Source organism: Apteryx mantelli, chromosome 2, assembly GCF_036417845.1.
Source record: "Apteryx mantelli isolate bAptMan1 chromosome 2, bAptMan1.hap1, whole genome shotgun sequence".
Classification (NCBI taxonomy): Eukaryota; Metazoa; Chordata; class Aves; order Apterygiformes; family Apterygidae; genus Apteryx; species Apteryx mantelli.
Window position 1 is genome coordinate 65,388,826 of NC_089979.1, and position 21,006 is coordinate 65,409,831.

Below are 21,006 nucleotides of genomic sequence, written 5' to 3' on the forward strand. Positions count from 1 at the left end.
AAAACAGCAGTTGGTTGTCTGTAAAAACATTAAGTTCTTTGTGATAGCATAGAAATAAAAGGATATGTCAAAATATGAAGAGATAATTATGAATTTGGCAGGGAGTAGAGGGGGATTTTTTCCTGGTTTTATAGTGCACTGACCACTTCACTGTAGTATTTGTAAAATATCTACCACATATCTCAGCATGACTCTGCGAGGGTTGGCTAAAAAACTGAAAGCAGGTTATTTTAATAAATACATTGGCAACGTGTAGGTAAGTTCTCACAGGACAAAAATAAATCATTATTTGGTTTTAGTATTTTGTAGTTACCATCCACAGATAAGTTCTGCTGGTAAATCAAGCAGAAAGGCTCATATTAAAGACGGCTAGGTTAATTTTCAGAATCTCCTTACATGAGGCAAGCATACAGACTAGAAAAGCAGTCTAGAATCTATGAGTGTAAGGCACTCTAATTATCATTTCTACATCACCTTTCTGATAGATGGTGTATTTGTAACAAGTTGTCACTGCCTTTTGACGTATGTGAGAGCAACTGGGTTGAGCATTCAATGTTTTTAACCTAGGGGAATTTGACAGCGTCTTTTTTTACTTTTCTCTTTTCTTCTCAGTACAGTGCATACCATCCACTGCTGGAAGGACCTAGCATAGGAGAGAGGTCTAGTTCTCCTGGACAGTCAGCAGAGAGAGTTGACCTCTGGAGAACATTTTAGAGTACCGAAGCTTCTCTTTCTCTGTTGATTACGTATGAAGCTTAGATCTCTAGGGCAGGCACCTGAATTAGGTAGTCTCTGAGCATTAAAAAAAAAAAAAAAAAAAAGCTGCCTCATTAAAATTTCAGTGGTGCCTATTGATCTCATAAGTAAGTGCAGATCTTGGTCAGAATTTTCTTTTAATCTTTTCCTGTCATAGTGAGCAAGCCAGCAAGAGCTTTTAAGCAGCTTTACCTGGCCACCATATTTTTAATGAGTGCATCACACAAAGAGTGAGTTAGGGAACTTAGCCTTATACGTATGAATATCTTTTGTCAGAATATCCCTATTCATTTAAATTACTGGGAAGCTATTTCAAATATATATCTTGAAAATGTTTGCTTTTCTAATCAATTTTACCTGTTAGATTGACTGATGTGAGTTTTGGTGTGATGTATAAGGAATGGGATCCTTTGCTGCTGATTATATGTCTCCTTTGGATACAAAGGAAGCTCCTCAAGGGTCAGTATTCAAATTGGTCTAGAAGCAAAGACAAGATGATATAAGAAATTGGAAGAATTATATTAAATAGAGCTTGGAAAATACCAGAATGGATGCCTGAACTGATCAAATTTTGGTTCAGAGGTCTTCAATTTGTAAAACTGAAGCCATAAAAATGCAGAATTGCTGTATTAATTAATTAGGAAAATTACGCAGGTGGTGTCTAGACTAGTGGGTAGCTGCTAAGTAAGGTAAGTACTGACTGAAGTTTGCACTTGGTGATTGAATTCTGGGTGTGAGTAAAGCCTCTGTTCTGGGTTGAGAAATCTCTGTTGGTTTTGGTTCCTCAGATTTATTTTTCAACAGTTTTTTTTAATATGAATTTGATTTTATATTCCCTAGCATCTTATACTTATTAACATTTTTGTGTCATTGAGCTTAATGTGATCTGAAACATTTCCATTTCCTGGGCTGAAAAATAGGTTTGTGCACACACAGCTCTCCATCCCCAAAATATTAGTCAGGAAATGAAATGTTTAAAACCAGAAGTTTCAAAGGTTAGGTAGAGAATCATAGAACTGACTTGTCACACCATATTTAGATGCTTTAAGTGTGCAGAACAATGGGCCACACAAAAGGGAAAGGGTGAAAACTAGATGTTTTCAAGGAAGCAATACTTTGGTAATAATGATGAAATTGCTGCTGCTCCATGATACCAAAAGATGAATGTACTTTATATTTCCGCAGTGATTTCCTGTAATGCACTGACCTAGGAGGTCGTTTCTAGACCCAGACTTTCTAGAATTTCCATATATTGCTGACAAAGAAATGAATTTGAATCATCTTCAATTCTGTTCATTATTTCTAAGCATCTTTACAGCATTTGTATGACGTATGTGTAGAAAAGGGAAAACATTCAGAATTTTTTTAAAACAGACCCACAGCTGCAGTTGATTATTAATTTTCACAGATGAACTAAGTTTATTGTAAGCCATTATGAGTTTGAAGTAAATAGTATCTGGGTTTATTGCTGTTTCTATATTTTATGTAAATAATAACATTCAATATAAAAGGCCCTGACTTTTAACAACTCATTAAGTGATTCTAGCAATGCAAGAAGCTAAACATCATTATTTCCCACTGAGATATGTTTCTTTATCAGAGAAGCTTAAGCGGATTTCAACAGGCATGATTAATAGGGGTACTCAGGCAAGCACTGCTCAAATCTGTTTTTCTTATGAACTTGCTTCTGAACACCACTGTAAATCTCTCTAAGATTAGTCTTATAAAACTGCTTTTGTTATGAAAGACTAGAATGGGCCAAGATAACTGTCTGATTATTGTTATTTTTTACATGTCAAATAGTAGTGTCATCAACTGGATAAGGATGCAAATTACAAAATGTTTGTGCAACTGCTCCTTTATTTTCAAATTTTATTTTACTGTTTCTCATTACTCTCAGTTAAGGAAATACAGGGGCAGATCACTGCTGAGTGTGACACTCGTACTCTAAGCAAACCTGCTCAGGAGCGATGCTCAGGCTGATGAAATGTCAGTCTTGAACGACTGCTGGTTAAGTGACTCTCTTAATACTTGTTCACAATGAACACTCTTATTCACAAGAAACAAAAACTGTTGCAATTATTCTAGGTAGTACTGAGTATGAAATGTATTCATGTTTTTCCTAAGGACCCTAACTTAGTCCCAGTTTCAATACATTACTTAACCTGTGATTCAGAATAATTACTGCTCTAAGTGTGAGGAAAGACACTTTTGACCCTGCCTTCAGGTAGAGGTTGGATTATGGCTGCATCCGTGTTACCCGAATGTGCCGCAGTGGGGGAGCCGATCTATCAAGCCAAACCCTTAATACTGGGAACCCAAACTCCACAGTGCACACATTTCCAGGGGTTTTACCGATACCTGTCTCTAGTCTGGTCCCACACAGCGACTATCCATCAGCCTTCCCAGTACACAAGGGAGCATACCTTCCAGCATAGTTTCAGCTGAGACAAAACCCCTTTGTGCACGCTGAGAAAGTCCCAGGGTGGACAACCAACATGGAGTAAATAGGTATAGCCCCAGGGATTTGCTTCAAAAGCATGCTTTTGTTCCAAATTAAAATGCTAATGTCAATACACCCTAAGCAACTCCCTAGGTTTCCTTCTTAATAATAATTTAGGCAAGAATTATCGGGAGTAAATCTGCAAAGCCTAATTTATGCAGGCTCAAATCTGTGACTAAACTTGGCCCATATCTTTAGGGTGAATAACCTTATCCAAAGGTATCTGGACACATTACCTTCCCCTACTGCAGGATTTTTTATTCTTCGCACATAATTCTTTAAGGATAAAAATTTCTTATTTCTATTGAACTCACTGGTTTGCCCTTCCAACAGATTAGCTTCTAGCTGCCATTTAAGGCAATATTAGCCTTTAAAATAAATACCAAAGGCAATTTATTGTGCAGGGATTTTGACAATTCTGTATTGATCTGCACTGATATTTCTGCTCAGGTTAATGGCTTTAGGGTTTAGCACAGTTGAAGCTAATTCATTCCTGGTGTATATGAGAGAAATTTAATTCAGCAGATTTGAATTCGGATGTCTCAGAGCATCTGGGTTCTACTGGTTCTACAGTATGGCCAGCATGGAAGGAACTCAGTGTGTGAAGCTTCAAAAATATATTGAAATGTAGAGGAAGTCAGTTGGTGATTTTCTGCCTTTTCATTTATGGTGAAAAATAACAAATCTTCCCCCCTGCTGAATAATGATAATTAATTAAGCAATGTCATTTTATCCTCCAAGTATTTTTGTATTGGCCTGAACCTGACAGAGTTCAATATCATTTAGTCTTGCTTTATCCAAAAACTGAAGCATGTTCTGAGATGAAAATTCACAAAATCGGAAGATGCCTAAAGTAAGACACTCATTAATTGTGTGATATTTCTTAAACTATTAATATTAATTCTAATTGCATTTGCAAATAAAAAAGTTTTTGAAACTTTCACCTGTTCCTCATATGGTTCATGAGGAGAATAAATATTTCTAACGCGGATTTTAGGGCCCAGTTTGGCATTTAATTCAGTGGATTGGCATTGGTCTGAAAGAAGGATTTGATTCATTGCCTGAAATTTTTTGAGATACTGTCAAGTTTTGCATTAGCTACAGTATGATGATTATTGCCAATATTCCTTGTATTTCTGTGCATTCTGTGTCTATGGCCTTGAGGAGGTACATGCTAATGAGGAAGGCTGGCATAAGGATACTACTCTTGAATTAACAGATATCTAATAAACTTGCCTGTGGACCGGAGCTGGCCCTGACTCCCTGGCATGAATTCCTACATACACATGCGGGCAAAGCACAGTTAGATCTTAACAGGCGACTGCTATATCTCAGCCAGTCACCGATGTGGAAGCAGATGGGTTCTTCGAGCAAAAAGGCTCTTCTTCTGAAAGCACGTAGATTTGTTCTTGGTCATGGTGGTTCAAAGTACTGTGAAGAATCCAAAATGCAAAAGTTGTTATAACTGCTGTTATGCCTGCTAGTTCCCTTTCTCATGCATCTAGCTTTGCAGCTTGCAGCCTGATTTCATCTGCTGTTGTTACAGAACTCACTCCTGCCTGTTCATGCATCCCTTCATCACACCAAATAGTTAATACCACTAAGATGCTTAATATCACTACAGAATCAATATTTTAAACCAGTTTCCCTTGTCTTTCCGGAGTTCTTGTTGCTTTTTCTTCAAATGTAATGTTGCCTTTGAAATAATAATCAGTGATACTTCTTTTCCAACATAAACATAATCTCCTCTGAATAATTAGTGATTAGAAAAACATTATCCAAGAGAAGCAATGCAGCAATTTTATTTATATGAATAGCAGAAACCCTTACAGAAATAAACATTTACAGGAATATTACCTTAAAATTAGAATTTTCTCAAGAAATAATTTCTGCTACAACATGTCTTCCTTGACCAATGTTTTGAGTTTGAGCACAAAGAGCAGCTCATGTGTTCAAATCAGCCACTAAAAATATATCAGCTGTATCAGCCCTACAATACATCATGCCTGTCTAGTATTATTTAGGTTTCATTTTCAGAAAATGTGGAAACCATAATAAACCAAATGGCAATGATTTGGCATTTGATCCTGTTTCTAAGCAACTTGATGGAAAAATTCCCTTTGACTTTAATGCTGCAGAATCAAGTGACTTTTCTTTTTGCAGTACTGATTGGTTATTTATATAAGCAATATCTCCTGTATTAATCTTATGAAAAAGGTTCAGGGAAACTGATAAACTGGAGCTTGTTCTATTAAATGATGCTTTGTTCATTTTCACTGACACTTATTTTTGGGGTACTGTTTCTTTCCTTATTACTGTATTTTATATTGCTTATGATCCTCGAGTTCATATTTACCTGAAGTTTATTCCACTACCAGTTCACATTCATGTTTCAGGATTTTAATGAAGAATTGCAGCAAAGGGATTTGCGTAGGACTTCCTTAATTTTTTAATCAACCCTAAATTTTCCCTTTGTTGAAAGGGTTTCAGGATGTTAATATGCAGCTGTAAGTGAGTTGTTCCCTGGTGTCTCTTGCTTCTGGTCACATCTCTGTGTATTTTTTTTCTTTGATCTGACAGGTTGTAATGTCATATGCAATGCAGACAACTAATGCTCACTTCTGTAAGAGCAGACCTCAGCCCAGTCTTCCTCTGTGAAGTGGGCCATAACGATTTTGCTCTCCCAATCACAAAAGGCAACAAGTGCTCTTTTATAAATCTTCCAAAGTGACAAGTCATTTTTCCACTCCAGTTCCAGTGGTTTGACTGTTGTTAGCGATAAAAGTGTGCTGATTGAAAGGAAACTTTTTTTGGTAGGGATAGAATGCTGTTTATAGTAAATTGTTTGGAAGGAAAGGAAAAAGAGAATTAAAACCTCTTCACATTAAGGGCCTCTTATTTAGCTTTGGAAATTAGGACCTGGGAATGCTTTAACAAAATATTCTCCAAGGTTTGGTGATACTAACACTTATATACCTGATTAGCTATTCTGTTAGTTCTACTGAAATTAGTAAGATATCCCATGATAGAGGAACTACCTATACGTACAGGTTTTTTTTTTTCATGACTATTCAAGTAACAATTGAATATTTGTTTTTAAAAAGTATGAAGTAATTAAGTATTGTTTGATCACAGAGACTTGTCAAAAATGTTAAGAATAGTTAAAGCAATTTTAAGTTGAAGGATATCTCATTTTTAGGATAAATAAATTCCAGAAGATATTTTAGAATCACTAAAAAGAGGCAATTCTGGGGGAAGATCAGACAGCTTCATGTTTAAAGGAGGCTGCAATTTCAAGCTGGAGCTTGGGAGGCAGTTATTATTACTATTTTAAAATCAGCTCACTTTTTCTTTGTGAGAACAGACAAAGAAACTGTTCTTTTTGCTTGTTCACTTTTAGAGAAATTATAACTCACAAGCATGAGCAGGGAACTGATATACAGTCCACTTCTTTCTGTCAGGCATGGAAAGAAAAAGTATAGTGTAACTAATCTTTTCTACATTAGGTATTCATATATCTCTGACCAGCAAGGTATCTGAGCACTTGAAAAACTCCCTGGGAATTTACTATCTGCAGAGGACAAAAACCACAGATACTGATTACTTCCTCAGTATGGCATAAAAAGCTGCCATAGAAGGAAGCAACTGAGTCCACATCTGGCAGACCTGGTCTTCCAGCTGCGAGCCCTTTCCCGCAGTGTAGCTGGTTCCTTTTTCTCACTTACAAACATAATTAAAGCTGAAGAATCAGTCCATCCTGCCCTGATTAAGAAGTCAAACAATACATCACGATACAAAATGTGATATGAGAGTCTTATGGGACAGTGCTAATACGCGAAACAGGCTGTTTTTTTCCATCTCTCACCCAGCTTGAAATTCTGGTCAGGAACAGAGAGTGCAAACAAAGAGAGGTCCTACTGTTTTTATTGTTTCTTACCAAAAATGCAGAAACTCTAACCAAAGATAAACATTCCTTCCCTTCTGTTCTCAGCCCAATCTGTCGTTCTTTAGAACTGGATCTTGTCACATCATGAAACAACTTGTGACTCAGAGAGACTGTACCATAATACAGAGAACATAAGGCTTGTCAAATGGAAGCTCTATTTCTTCCTTGGAGTTTTCAAGGGTTTTTAAGTGCCTTCCTCTTTATTCAGTACCAACTGTCTCTCAGAGAAATAGCTGATGATAAGCAGTCACACAAATAACACTGTATACTTTACCTTTCCTGTACTTTTCAGAGAGTAAGGTGTAAACGTTCATTCAGATATTAGGAACTGAGGATATAATATTACATAAAAAGCAATTTTTATCTGTGAGGGGAAAATACAATTCTTCTGATAAAATGCAATCATATTTCTCATACTATGCAGTCATTACGAGTTTTATGAAGTCCAGCTATTGAGTGGCAGTCAAAATGCCATAACATACTCTCATAAATCATTGAATGCTCTTGTAGGGTATTTTCACTGGATTAGCTACAACTATAATTATAGTACTATTTGACCTACTGTTAAATAGTATTATAATCAAATTCTTAAAGCAATTATCTCAAATACCAGTTTTGTGAGATCAGCTAACATGCAATTAAAAGATTTTGTAATACTACATCAAGATGGCACTGCTAAACAATTGAAATGAGAAAAGCAAACATATTTCTGTACAAATTCTATGATTAATGGGGATATGGAAATAAAGTTAAAGATTTCTCCTTTTCCTTAGACATGTATTTAAAATCGATGAAGTAGAAAAACTCAGTTCCCCCCAAACTTACAAAATACAGAAAAGCACAGCATTAATTTTATGAGACAGCATTAGAATTGTGGTATCTATTGTGCCGAGTGATGGAATGAAAAACCGAAACCTCTCCAGAGCTCCATGGGAATACTTTCAACGAGGAAGAGGAGTCTCTAGCAGACTCCTTTCTTGTAGCCTTGAAAGGCTGGGCAGCGCATGGGGTGCCTTGCTGAGCTCCCTGAGCTAAGCAGCATCAGCGGCGCCACATTCCCACAGAGCAGCGCTGCGCTGGGCTGTGGAGGAGGTGACTAGCTGCGCCCAAACTCGGTCTGGCCGTGTTAGTGTCGCTCTGCAAGGGAGCAGAGATTCACTCACCTGGCTGCATATTGTCTAATTCAGAATACAATTGTATAAAAGCCTACTGAAAATAAAACATGTTTTAATATTATAATAAGCTTCCACTTTCCCAGTTTGTGGAGAGCTACTTTGAAGGAAGAGCCTGACACTAAAGGGATGGTCCATCATCCATAACAACTGACCAGCCTACCACTCTGAAAAGATTTGGAGTTGCTGAAGGCTAACTTGTCTCTTCATTAGCAATTTCAATCCCAGCCACTAAAATTCTGGCATACATTAGAGAACCACTTCCTTCAACTCACTGTGAAGGGAGCTCATACCCTTGCACAGAAGAATCTGGATTTGCTGCAGGGATATTGCTGAATTCTTCTTCATGAAATAGTTTCTCAAAAAACAAACAAACAAAAAAACCCTCCCAAACCTCATCAGGTTAAACAATCATCTCTTAAAAGGAATATTTCTTCCAATTATGGTCCCACATTTCACCTATTACTTTGAGAAAACTGTTAAGAAAATTATGGCAGGTCACTGCCCTTTACATCTAGAAATGTAAATCCCGTTTTGCGCATGCAGCTCCTAGTTCTTTGTATTCAAAAAATAGGTACCCACATACACTGATGAAACCTTCAGACTCTAAAATAGTTCAGCTTCAAAATTTAATAAAGGTGTTTGGTTTAAGTGCTTCCAAAAGACAAATTCTCTGTCTGTTCTGGTATACATTTTGATATTAGCACTCATTTAAAATTTTTTATCCATAACTTTTTCTTTTAAGTGCAACAAAATAAAGCAGCTTTTGCTTCCTGTTTTACCTAAAGAAATTTATAAACTTTCATCAAATGTTAACTTCTTCTATTAATGTGTGTTCAGCAGTTCATAAAGCACAAGGTAAAATAGTCAAATAACATTTTATTTTATTTCAGCCCAGAATTTTAGGAGACAGCTTTATTTACATATTCCGGTATGTATTTGCCTTTTTCACAATAATATGTTGTTTACTCATGGTCCATCTTGAAAAAGATCTAGGGACTACTGTGGATTTCAGCAACATCACTTCCTAGACTGCTCTTCGGCATCTATATTTGTGTAGCTATTACTCTTCCACAAAGGAGGTACATTGATGCTCAGTTTTTCAAGACCATTTCAAATTCTAAGCCTGTTTTTGAATGTATTGACAATAGTGTTGTCTACAAATTTCATAAGTATGCTCTTTATTTTACACTCCAGACCACTGCTAAAATTAATACATGACCGAACTACAGCTTTTTGCAGTTATCTCATTCTATTCAACAGATGGTTTTGTCGTTGAACCATTGATAAACTGGAAAACCATATTCAGAAATAAGTTTTCACCTATGTATGTTGTTTTTTCATTTATACAGCTATGCCACTTCAGTTTCTCTAGTTACTATTGTGATATCAAAGGGATATTACCAGTACCAGAAGAAAAAAACACATTTTGGAGTTTTCAAATCTAATGTCTTACTTTGCTATATACGTTGAATTAGAGATAGCCCTTAGGAGAAGTTAGGGAAGTTAATCATTTTTTAAAAGGAAACATTTCAGCTACTGTGTATAAAAAACACTATCAACTCTTTAATTTAGAAAAGAAAAAAAAATCTATACTTGCCCTTTGAAGAAGTGAGGATGCATCATGTAATCTTCACTGCCCTCTTTCAGGAGGACACCATTCAGCCATACCCATTTCACTATTGAAACCAATGGAAACATCAGCTTGTGTGAAAGCCTCTTGCATAGAAATGAAAGGCAAGATTAGCGCTCTATATCTTTTTTCAAAACACAGTCTTTGAGTTGCCACTTTTGTACATTGGTCTTTCTCTTCACAGACTAACCAGGCTCCCTCTGGTGGTTACCTGAACAACAACATTGTTCCTCTCAAGGCCACATTTTATACAAAAAAACAGATTTTGCTAGCATTTCCTTGCTTTAATAATAATAATGATAAATTTATTGATGTATGAGGCTTTATGTAGTCTACTGTTCTTTAATCTAGACCATAAGCCATTAGTTTTTTAATCTAGACCACAAGCCATTAGTTTGTTTTTTTTTTTTTAAATCCTTTGGGGGGTTGGAAAGTGAGAACTAGATAACATAACTAACTGGTAGGTTAATATCGTGTAATATCTGTACTAATAATCCAGACAGAACATCTAAATCTATAACTGCAGTGAAGCAACCTTTAATATTGGTCTTCATTTAGCAAAATCCTCTGATATTCTGGGAGCATTATATCACCTCTCTCTCAGCTGACAATCTCTTCTCCTACCCGAAGAGAAGGAGATCTCCCTCATCCACTCCCACCTGAAATGCAGTGTGGATGTGGATATTCTCCTGGCCCCATAGATGTTGTGGACTAGCATGGGAGTGTTTTGGGCTGGAATCTTGGAAGGAATGGCCCTCTTCTGAGCTGATAGTGCACCAACTTTAATATTAACATTTACTTTTAAAAGCTCTAAAAGTCTTTCCATGATTGACACCATGGAAAGCCAACTCTAAAGCCACAAGAAGAAGAAGCTGCCTGTTTTTAAATTAAAATGTCAGTATTGATCATTTTTATATGGTGAATCTTTTTATTAAATCAGCATGATCTGAAATATGAAAACCACAAGAAACCTTGCACAAGCCAGCCTCAGACCACAGGTCATACGCTTGACAAGTCTGTCTTATCTGCATCATCTTTTCAGATGAACAGAATTAAGACAAACAATTTCTCACTGAGGACAAGCTTCTGACATGTAAATTTATATATATATATATATACACACACACACACACATATGTATATACATATACACACAGATACACGCACACACTTTTTGCCTCTTCAGAACTTTGCATGGCAAAAATACCGGTATTTCATTTTCAAGAACCAGTCAAGTACAGAGCTAATAAAAACACACAGATTGAGCAATCAATACATATTTCTTATTACTATTCCAAATCATAAATAATTACATGATGAATTAAATTATACAGAAAACTTTTGTTTTTCTTGTGTTGACACTTCTTATATTAGATACGGAGTAACAGAAGGACTTTTACAAAAGCAATTTGCAATTGTTTTTTTTTTACTGTGCAGAAAGAAACAAAAAACAAAAACCCTTGAATTCCTGCTGTATCTGAGCACAGTTGGGATACAGAAAACTGTTAAAGGATATTTTCTCCTTTCTGCTCTGTAACTTGTAGGGATACCACTAATCATATCATATCTTCTACCCCCTCTTTTTTTTAAAAAACAAAATAAGTTAATGGTTTTATAAATGAATATCCCTAAGATATTCTTTCCTCAACTCATTATTCCATGATAATAATATAAAACTCTAGATAGTCTAATGACCATGTGTCTAGGTACATATATACAAGTCTTGGGTAAGCTCTAGCGAGGGTTTAAGTAACACTACTCTGGATTCTCTGGATCTCAGAAGAGATATTTGTTTTATTTATCATTTAAGTTTTCTGCTTTGAAAAATTCAGAAGAGTTAAATTTAAATCTCCTGAAATCGACTGCAAATGACAGATACAAACCACATTCACATTAATTCACAAAATTCACATTAATGAAATGTTTTAACTACTGCAACTAATAGCTTGATGGCCCCAACTCATACATGATTTTTTTAAAAGAGGATATTTCAAGAACTAAATTATGCTTTTATTAGAGAAACAGTTTGATGAACCTCAACATAAAGGGAGCTACTGATACATTCTATGTGCATCTTTTAAATATTTTTCTTTTAAAAGTCTTTAAGAGAAAGGTACAAATAATATAATATGAGAAATAAGATTGGAGTCAGTGAAAATTACTTTAATTGCTTAGTTTCTATATCCATACTTTTATCATTCTTTTTAGTATTTTAATTATGCTTTTAAATAGAAAGAAATGTTGAACACTGGTTACCATAACAAAACTAAATAGTTTGCATTTTAACCACTATAATTTTATTAAATTCTTAAATGAATATGTAAACAGAGTTTCAGATTTTTTTTTTTTAATAAATGACTTTTTATAAAAGGCATGACTCATACAAAATAAGTACAAACTGGCATGGCATCATCTCAGCCAACTGAGCCATACCAAATTATGTCAATAATGGATTTCAGCCTCAACAAACCTCGGGGTCAAATGCTACTGAACAAATAAAAACAGATTCATAAAGTTATACAAATTCAATAATCTACTGACCAGGTGCTGTGATCCACTTAAGAGCTGCTGAGCACTGCTTACTTACTGAGTCATCAGTGGAAACTGAAGGTAATTAGCAGTCAAAAATTGAACTTTTTATTCAAACATAAAAGGTTCAAAGGCTGACTTCAAAAACATTTTAAAAAGAGGGGAACAAAAGGGATATCAACAAGCCAGGAAGCTGAGTCTAAAATGAGTTAATTTGTCTTCTTTATAACAAAAACAAATTAAAACTCAAAGGAAAATGAGTATATTAGAAATACTAAAGAAAATACAGTAAACATTTATCTCCTGACAGATGCACAGAGTTCATCACTACAGTAAATACCTAAGATATGAAAATAATAATAATAATTGAATAAAATATATTTTTCTTAAACATTACTTTTAAATTCAAGATATATCTTATTGCCTACATGCTAGTGTTCTTTTGAATTCTGTCAGTTTCTATCAGTATCATTAAGTTTTATTGTTTCTTGGTTAAAAATAAAGGGAAAATATTAGGTATCATTTCCCACCTTTCTAGACAAAGGTTCTGAAAGGCTCAGCCAGAAGAAAAATTGGGGAAAATATATTAAATACCATTACGCTAGATATTAGAGACATACTTTCTTTAAGGATGTTCTGAAAGAGCCAGATGTTGATTCTTTTAATCTTCTCATATATGCCAGCTCTTCTCTCCCAGTTAATAGGTTAATCACACTATTTATATGATCTGCCAGTTAGAATAATTGTTCAATATCAAAGGAAAATAAATGTTTTTTTCAGGGATACTTGAAGTGAGGGGGACTTAAAAGCATTTTCAGATGTTAAACAAAGTGCACTACTGTTGTTAATGAAACCTCTTTCAAAGTATTGGGCTTTCAGAATCATTGCACAATTCATTGCTTATGCAGGAAACAGCATTAGAGTTATCTTAAAGGCATTCATATTTTGTGGTTTTGACAATCCAGAGCAGGTGCAGCATCTCTCGCGCTGTGTTTGGGATGGCGACGCAGGCAGAAGGCTGTGCCCAGGAGAAAGGAGAAGCAGGACCCCTACACCTCCAAAGCTTCCTCGCGACAGCTGATTTGATCCTCTGAATTCTCTAAAAATGATCACTGTATGTCAAGAGGCCTCGCTGCTATGAAGAAGTTGTAGTTTCCCTTCCAGAAGCACAAGCATAAGCAATCTGGGTTGTTCTGGGCAATCTCCCTCCCTTGAATCCCTCTGCTGGACAGACCCCTGGGAACCCCAACTGTCCCCACCAAGGGCTGCGAGGCTGCAATATTAAAAGGGGTCTGCAAAAGGGAAGAGAAACTGTTTTCCATACCCACAGATCAGAAGGAAGCACGCTTAAATTGCAGCAGCAGAAATACAAATTAATAACAGTGGACAGCTTTATAATAGTAAATGATGGCTGAACAATAAAACAGATTGTCTACAAAGGTGGCGGAGTTTCCACCATCAGAGTTTTTAAGCATAAATAGATAGGTATCTGTGAAGATTGATTATATATGATCCATCTTTCTTCGCTCTGATTTCTGTCTGCCTTCTTCTGAAATTTAGGCAACTTAGATTAGAAATTCCCCCGGCAAAACTCTTTCATGTTGCTCTGCCTATACCCAGTGATTGCACTGAGATGAAGGAGAGGAAGAGAATCTCACCTTTGTTTACTGTAAATGCCAAATAAAATCTAAGTAATATTATCGCCGATGAACACCCAGAACAAAATAAAATAGAATCAGTCTAATACTCTGGACTCTGAACCAAGCTCTACCCCAGAACAAATTAAAATACTGTACAGCTGAGCCTAAATCAATAAGCACCAGCACAGGTAGTTACCAAAATCAATAAAGCACAAAAGTCTGGCTCAAAACAAAATCAAGCTCAAGCTGCCTCCATCCACTGCAAAAGTGAGAAAAAGTCTCACTAATTACCTGAAAAAGCAAATAGTTTCTTTGTTCAATCAGAAAAACAACAAGAGCTAGGAAAAGGATGTGCAAAAACCCTGAAAGCTGACAGCTGCTTTGAAAACTGGCTTCTGCAAGAACTTTAGCTAAGATTTATGGTAACTATGGACTTCTAACTTTTCTGCGTTGAATTTTTCATTTTGATATCTGTATTTTAATATCCTTTCCTTTAATTCTGACATAACCAAAGTCATAACAGTAGTAAGGTGATGGGAAGAATACAAACCTCTGAAATAAAATAAACTTCTAGCTCTCTGTAGACTCCGTAACAGAAATTAATTTTGTCAGGCTATTTAACTAGAAGACAGGAAACATGTTTTGTAAAGCAGTCAGGGTCTGTTGGTAATTCGTATAGTAATTCTAATGGAGGCTATTAAATCTTAGGGTTTTCTCTTCCTGCCCAACATTTTATATGACAGTCTGCCAAATAAAATTAATAGAAATAGTGAAGGCCCCAGCAGGTTTTGTCTACGGAAAGCCTGCTCTGCATCAGCACAATGCCATTGTGTTGTTACAAGAGCGTAATTGTAACACTTTCCTAGAAAACATAAAACTCTTCACTATCACCCTGTAGGCATCCATATAACAATTTTTGATGTTAGCAATCAAAATCAGATAATTCACACTTTCTTTGTGACACGATGCCTGCAGAAAAGTGGCAATTCTCTCCTATTCTGTCTCGCACAGCTGTGTGTGGAGTCATCTCAAGGCTCCTCAGCAGCGTGGGCAAAGGGGATTTTGCCCCCCCCAGGACTGAGCTGGGGGCCAGGGTGCTGCTGACTGTGGGGAGCTGTAGGAAGCCGCGTTTGCTGCCGCCAGGAGCGCGGGGAGGGCAGGGGCAGCGGCTGCTGGTGGCAACCTCCTACCCCCTTCCACTCTCGGGCAGTCGCTGTGCTCCCACGCACCCATTTTCTCCTTTTGCACAAAAAACAACCACAGCATCCACGTTTTCTAGGTCTGGGCCGCAGGGCCATGGCCGTTTCGCAGATGTCAGCTTGTTTGCTGCCCGTGGCAACTATTTATTTTTCCCATGTCTAGCGCTGGCCCTGCATAAAGCAACCTGCAAATCTTGGTTGCTTTACCATCAGCACGCACCTGTTCCAGCAGCAGCTGTGCTTCCCGAGTTGCTCCTTCCCCTGAACATTTCTTTTAGCATAGGTAATTTTGACGTTTCCCACCTGGTTATCATTTCTAGCTTGTATTTCTGTTTTTTTCTTAGAGATGTTAAAATTCGAAGATACCTAGGAATACTAAGTTCATTTCGCAGGACTTGCTTCTTGCTCTTCGTCCGCTGTCACCAGTCAGGTGCCCATTTTGTGAAGCTGCTGGAAGGTAGTATAAGTGTCCTTTTAAATGACTTCTGCAGAACCAGCGCTCACAGCTTGGAGGCTTGTTGCACTCTCCTGAATTTTGTAGGACCTGTTCTATTGCGCTATACATATTATATAGATAGCAAATGTATGTGTGTGTATGCATATATACATGTGTGTGTGTGTGTGTGTGTGTGTATATATATATATAAACACTTATTGCAAGTGTTCATTAGAATACTCTTGATTCTGTTATTTCAAGGAAACTCAGGTGTTAATTCTGTCTGCTTTAAATAAAACACAGTCGTGCTTTTGTGCACATGGAAGTTGCTTCTGCAGCCATTATTAAAAACCATCCCATGGTACAAATGTCACATATCAAATAAAGAGAAATAAGTAACGAGTTTTCAACAACTATAAAACAAGAGCATTTGCTAGAACATGGCAAAATTAACATTTGTCATTTTTACAGAGAAAATTGCCGGCATTGAATAAATTTAATTTGTAAAGCTGTATGTTTAAAATACTGATTCGAAAGAAAAAAATTAGGTCACAATTTGTCAAAAATGGACAGAGTTTTGGAAACTACAGCTTCAAAGTTAGTCCTCTGCATTCGATTGCCTGTATTTTAAGGGCTGTTTTAGAACTGATATTTAAGAAGTTGAATTGAGAACTAGGAGAGAAAAGTCAGTACAGATTTTAAGATGTAATGGCAATGTCTCTCAGATGAATAGCAGCAGATGTTTACTTCTTTCTAAATGTCAGCAAGGAGCAATAAACTTCAGAGTTTATTAGTGATACTTCTCCACTGTGGAAATTTTAAAGTATTGACATCTATGACCTGAATGTTACATTATTCCCAAGAATATAGATAGAAGACAAGTTAATGTCTATAAATACTTGACTTTTTCCATACTAATAATTTTATAGCAGGTAAGTCAAAGGTGGGTTATGAATTATGAACTTTTAGTTTAGCTTCTGAATGATATTTAGAGTTCACATCTGCCTTGAAAATGTGAATTTCCACTCCAGGAACTTTGGCAAACACAAATAATGAAGTACAGTTGATAGGACTGTTATGCTTGATCTTTTTTCACAAGCAAAAAGAAACAAATTTGGTCTTGAAAATCAGCCAATTTTCAACCTTGTGTTTTATAAACAGAATATGATTGAAGCTGGGCAATATTTTTGCAGCAAAGAAATCTGGTGAATCAGCTAAGGGCTGAGTTGTTAAAATATTTCTGGAATTTTCTGGGCTACTAATATGCTTAAATATGTTTTAAACTGTTTCACTGTACTGACACTGGGGTGCAGTTTAGAGTCTTGAACCCTAACTCCAGCTTCATCTTCACTCCAGGAAAAAAAAAAAGAAAATTTATACAGGAGGAAATAGATTTTACAGAAACACTTTTCTGAAGGAATTTTGTATGCCCTATTATAAGCATTTTACTCCTGTAGCATGATACACTGTATAAAGACATATATGTGTGTGTGTATAATCAGGCTCCGATTTTTGTGCTCCACTTATTCAGTATATCTTAGAAATGAAAAATGGGACTATAACTAAAAACTTTCCTAAAATAAACGGCGTACTAATATAGGCAGTGTATTTATTATTTCTGAGGCATTAAGTAAAAGCTCATTGCTAAGTATAAATGCATTTTAGTGACATTACTTTTATTATATACATTATTACCAATCCATTGCATAGTAATAAAGGCATTTACAATTTAATTTATATTTTAAATCAATTTGTTGGATCATTAAATAATGAATTGTTTCTCTGAATTTACCAGCATAACTCAAATATTTTTATCACTGGAACCACATAAATGTAATGTACCCAACCCAACCACTGAAGTCAACAAAAGAAAGACAGTTTACAACGTTTTCTCTCAGTACTTTCTTCCTGATTAAGCCAATCAGGCATAAGTATGTAGGTCCAGACTGAACAGGGTATTTAGGTTTTCAGCTCCTTTTTAGATTTCTCACATTATTTTTCACATTTCACAGAATCACAGAATTACAGAATGGTTGAGGTTGGAAGGGACCTCTGGAGATCATCTAGTCCAACCCCCCTGCTCAAGCAGGGTCACCTAGAGCATGTTGCACAGGATCGCGTCCAGGCGGCTTTTGAATATCTCTGGAGAAGGAGACTCCACAACCTCTCTGGGCAACCTGTGCCAGTGCTCTGTCACCCTCACAGTGAAGAAGTTTTTCCTCATGTTCAGATGGAACTTCCTGTGTTTCAGTTTGTGCCCGTTGCCTCGCGTCCTGTCGCTCGGCACCACTGAAAAGAGTCCGGTCCCATCCTCTCGACACCCTCCCTTCAGATACTTGTACACGTTGATAAGATCTCCTCTCAGCCTTCTCTTCTCCAGGCTAAACAGGCCAAGCTCTCTCAGCCTTTCCTCATAAGAGAGATGCTCCAGTCCCCTAATCATCTTTGTAGCCCTTCGCTGGACTTGCTCCAGTAGTGCCACATCCCTCTTGTACTGGGGAGCCCAGAACTGGACGCAGTACTCCAGATGTGGCCTCAGCAGGGCTGAGGAGAGGGGGAGAATCACCTCCCTCGACCTGCTGGCAACACTCTTCCTGATGCAGCCCAGCATACCATTGGCCTTCTTGGCCACAAGGGCACATTGCTGCCTCATGCTTAACTTGGTGTCCACCAGCACTCCCAGGTCCTTCTCCGCAGAGCTGCTTTCCAGCAGGTCAACCCCCAACCTGTACTGGTGCCTGGGGTTATTCCTCCCCAGGTGCAGGACCCTGCACTTGCCTTTGTTGAACTTCATGAGGTTCCTCTCTGCCCACCTCTCCAGCCTGTCCAGGTCTCTCTGAATGGCAGCACAGCCCTCTGGTGTATCCGCCACTCCTCCCAGTTTGGTATCGTCAGCAAACTTGCTGAGGGTGCACTCTGTGCCTTCATCCAGGTCATTGATGAAGAAGTTGAACAAGACTGGACCCAGTACTGACCCCTGGGGGACACTGCTAGCTACAGGCCTCCAACTAGACTCTGCGTCGCTGATCACAACCCTCTGAGCTCTGCCATTCAGCCAGTTCTCAATCCACCTCACCATCCACTCATCTAAATGACACTTCCTGAGCTTGCCTATGAGGATGTTATGGGAGACAGTGTCAAAAGCCTTGCTGAAGTCTAGGTAGACAACATCCACTGCTCTCCCCTCATCTACCCAGCCAGTCATTCCATCATAGAAGGCTATCAGATTGGTTAAGCATGATTTCCCCTTGGTGAAGCCATGCTGACTACTCCTGATCACTTTCTTGTCCTCCACATGCTTGGAGATGGCCTCCAGGATGAGCTGCTCCATCACCTTTCCAGGGATGCAGGTGAGGCTGACTGGCCTGTAGTTCCCTGGGTCCTCCTTCTTGCCCTTTTTGAAGACTGGGGTGACACTGGCTTTCTTCCAGTCGTCAGGCACCTCTCCTGTTCTCCAGGACCTTTCAAAGATGATGGAGAGTGGCTTAGCAATAACGTCCACCAGCTCCCATTTATTGCTATGGAAAATTGAGAGCCAAAATACTTTGTTGGAGGTGGGCTGTGGATCCTTGCCACAGACAGAAAAAAATTGATTGCATTTAATTTGCCATCGTCTGCCCGACACATCCAGTTTTGCTCTTTCTGAAGTTCATAGGCCATTCTAGTTTTGACAAAAGTCGATCTTTCGGTGTTCTTTTTTCAGGACTAGATTCAGTAAAACATCATATTCAAAGAAATACTTAAGGAAGGTGCTAAAGAGATCTTCTTCATTAGGAGATGAAATTTATTTTCCTAAAATGTGACGTAAATTTGATTCTGCTTTTCTTCCACTTTTTCAGATAATTTATATACTTATACAGTTATTTGTAACAAATTCGTAGGAACCTTCCTTTGGAACTTTTCACTGTAAGAAAATTTTAGCTTTTTGCTCACTCTAGATAATAAGAACAGTGGATTAAAATGTCAACACCTGGTTTGTACATCACTCTTAGCAGGGATCCTGAGTGCTGTCAGCATGTATGCTTTCCTTTCTTGATGTAAAAGCTTAAATCTGTAGTTCTGTCAGCTTCTTTTCCTATGATGGAAAAGTTACAACACATTTGTGCCCTCTGGATTTTTTTTCTAATGCTCAAGGGCAGTCTGTTAAGTACTATATATGTTACAATATATGTATATCAGGAAAAGCAAAGCTTGAGCTGCAAATCTGTCGATAAAACATCTAAGAAAACTGTGACAGAGCCAGCTTTCCTAGCCAAACATAAAAGGCGATTTTTAAGTTGCTTTCTCTTAAAACCTATTTTATTTCTGTACCCACTTTTCCTGCTTAGTTGCCTGCAAAACGCTAATATTCTTTGGTCACTTTGCAGGCTATACTATTCAAAAGATAGTATTTCTTCAGAGAGAGAGAATGAAAAGAAGCATAGGCAAAGAGAACTAATACAGTGTGTCAGATGGAGAATTGCAATCAGTGCAATGTTGTCATTGATCCCAGCAAAGCTAGGGTTTCGCTCCCCTACCTAAGACTCACGGCTGGCAGCAAGAGACGATTCAAAAGCCACACAGCAGTGGCCATTTCTTATATATCATCATGTGAAGGAATTCATAGCAGCAGACACAGGCATCAGCAACACTAAAGAAATGTATATAGACTTCTGTTTATTTTGACAATCTACTCAAAGTACTTCCAAATGTCTGCAATATCTGATGTGTTCTAGAAACGTTTAGCAATGTCCGTTCTCGAGTCCTCTGCAGGAGCAGAAGTATGTGCTAGTAGGTTTACACAATAATTTAACATGTCAATATAAAGATAAATTATGCACACATTAAAAAAAAAAAAACCACCCACCCCTCAAGTCTTTTAGGAGTCTTTACTGCTTTATTTTTACTTAATATGTTTTTATCTTCTAAACTGAGTTACAACAGATATAGAAAACAGTTCAAACCAAATAAAAGTTCCTGAAATCTATAGGAACTGAATTGTGTTTTCCCATATTTTTTTTACTTTGGACCTAATGGACCAGATCATCTGTAGGTTTAATTCATGTCTAGATCTGCAGAAGTCAATCACTCTAGAGTCAGCTGATTTACAGCAGCTAAGAAGTCTCTAAGTAAGTAGTATAAAGAAACATAGGCAAAAACTTTCAAACTGTGGACTGCAAAATAAGCTAACAAAAGCTCATTGCCTTGAAAAG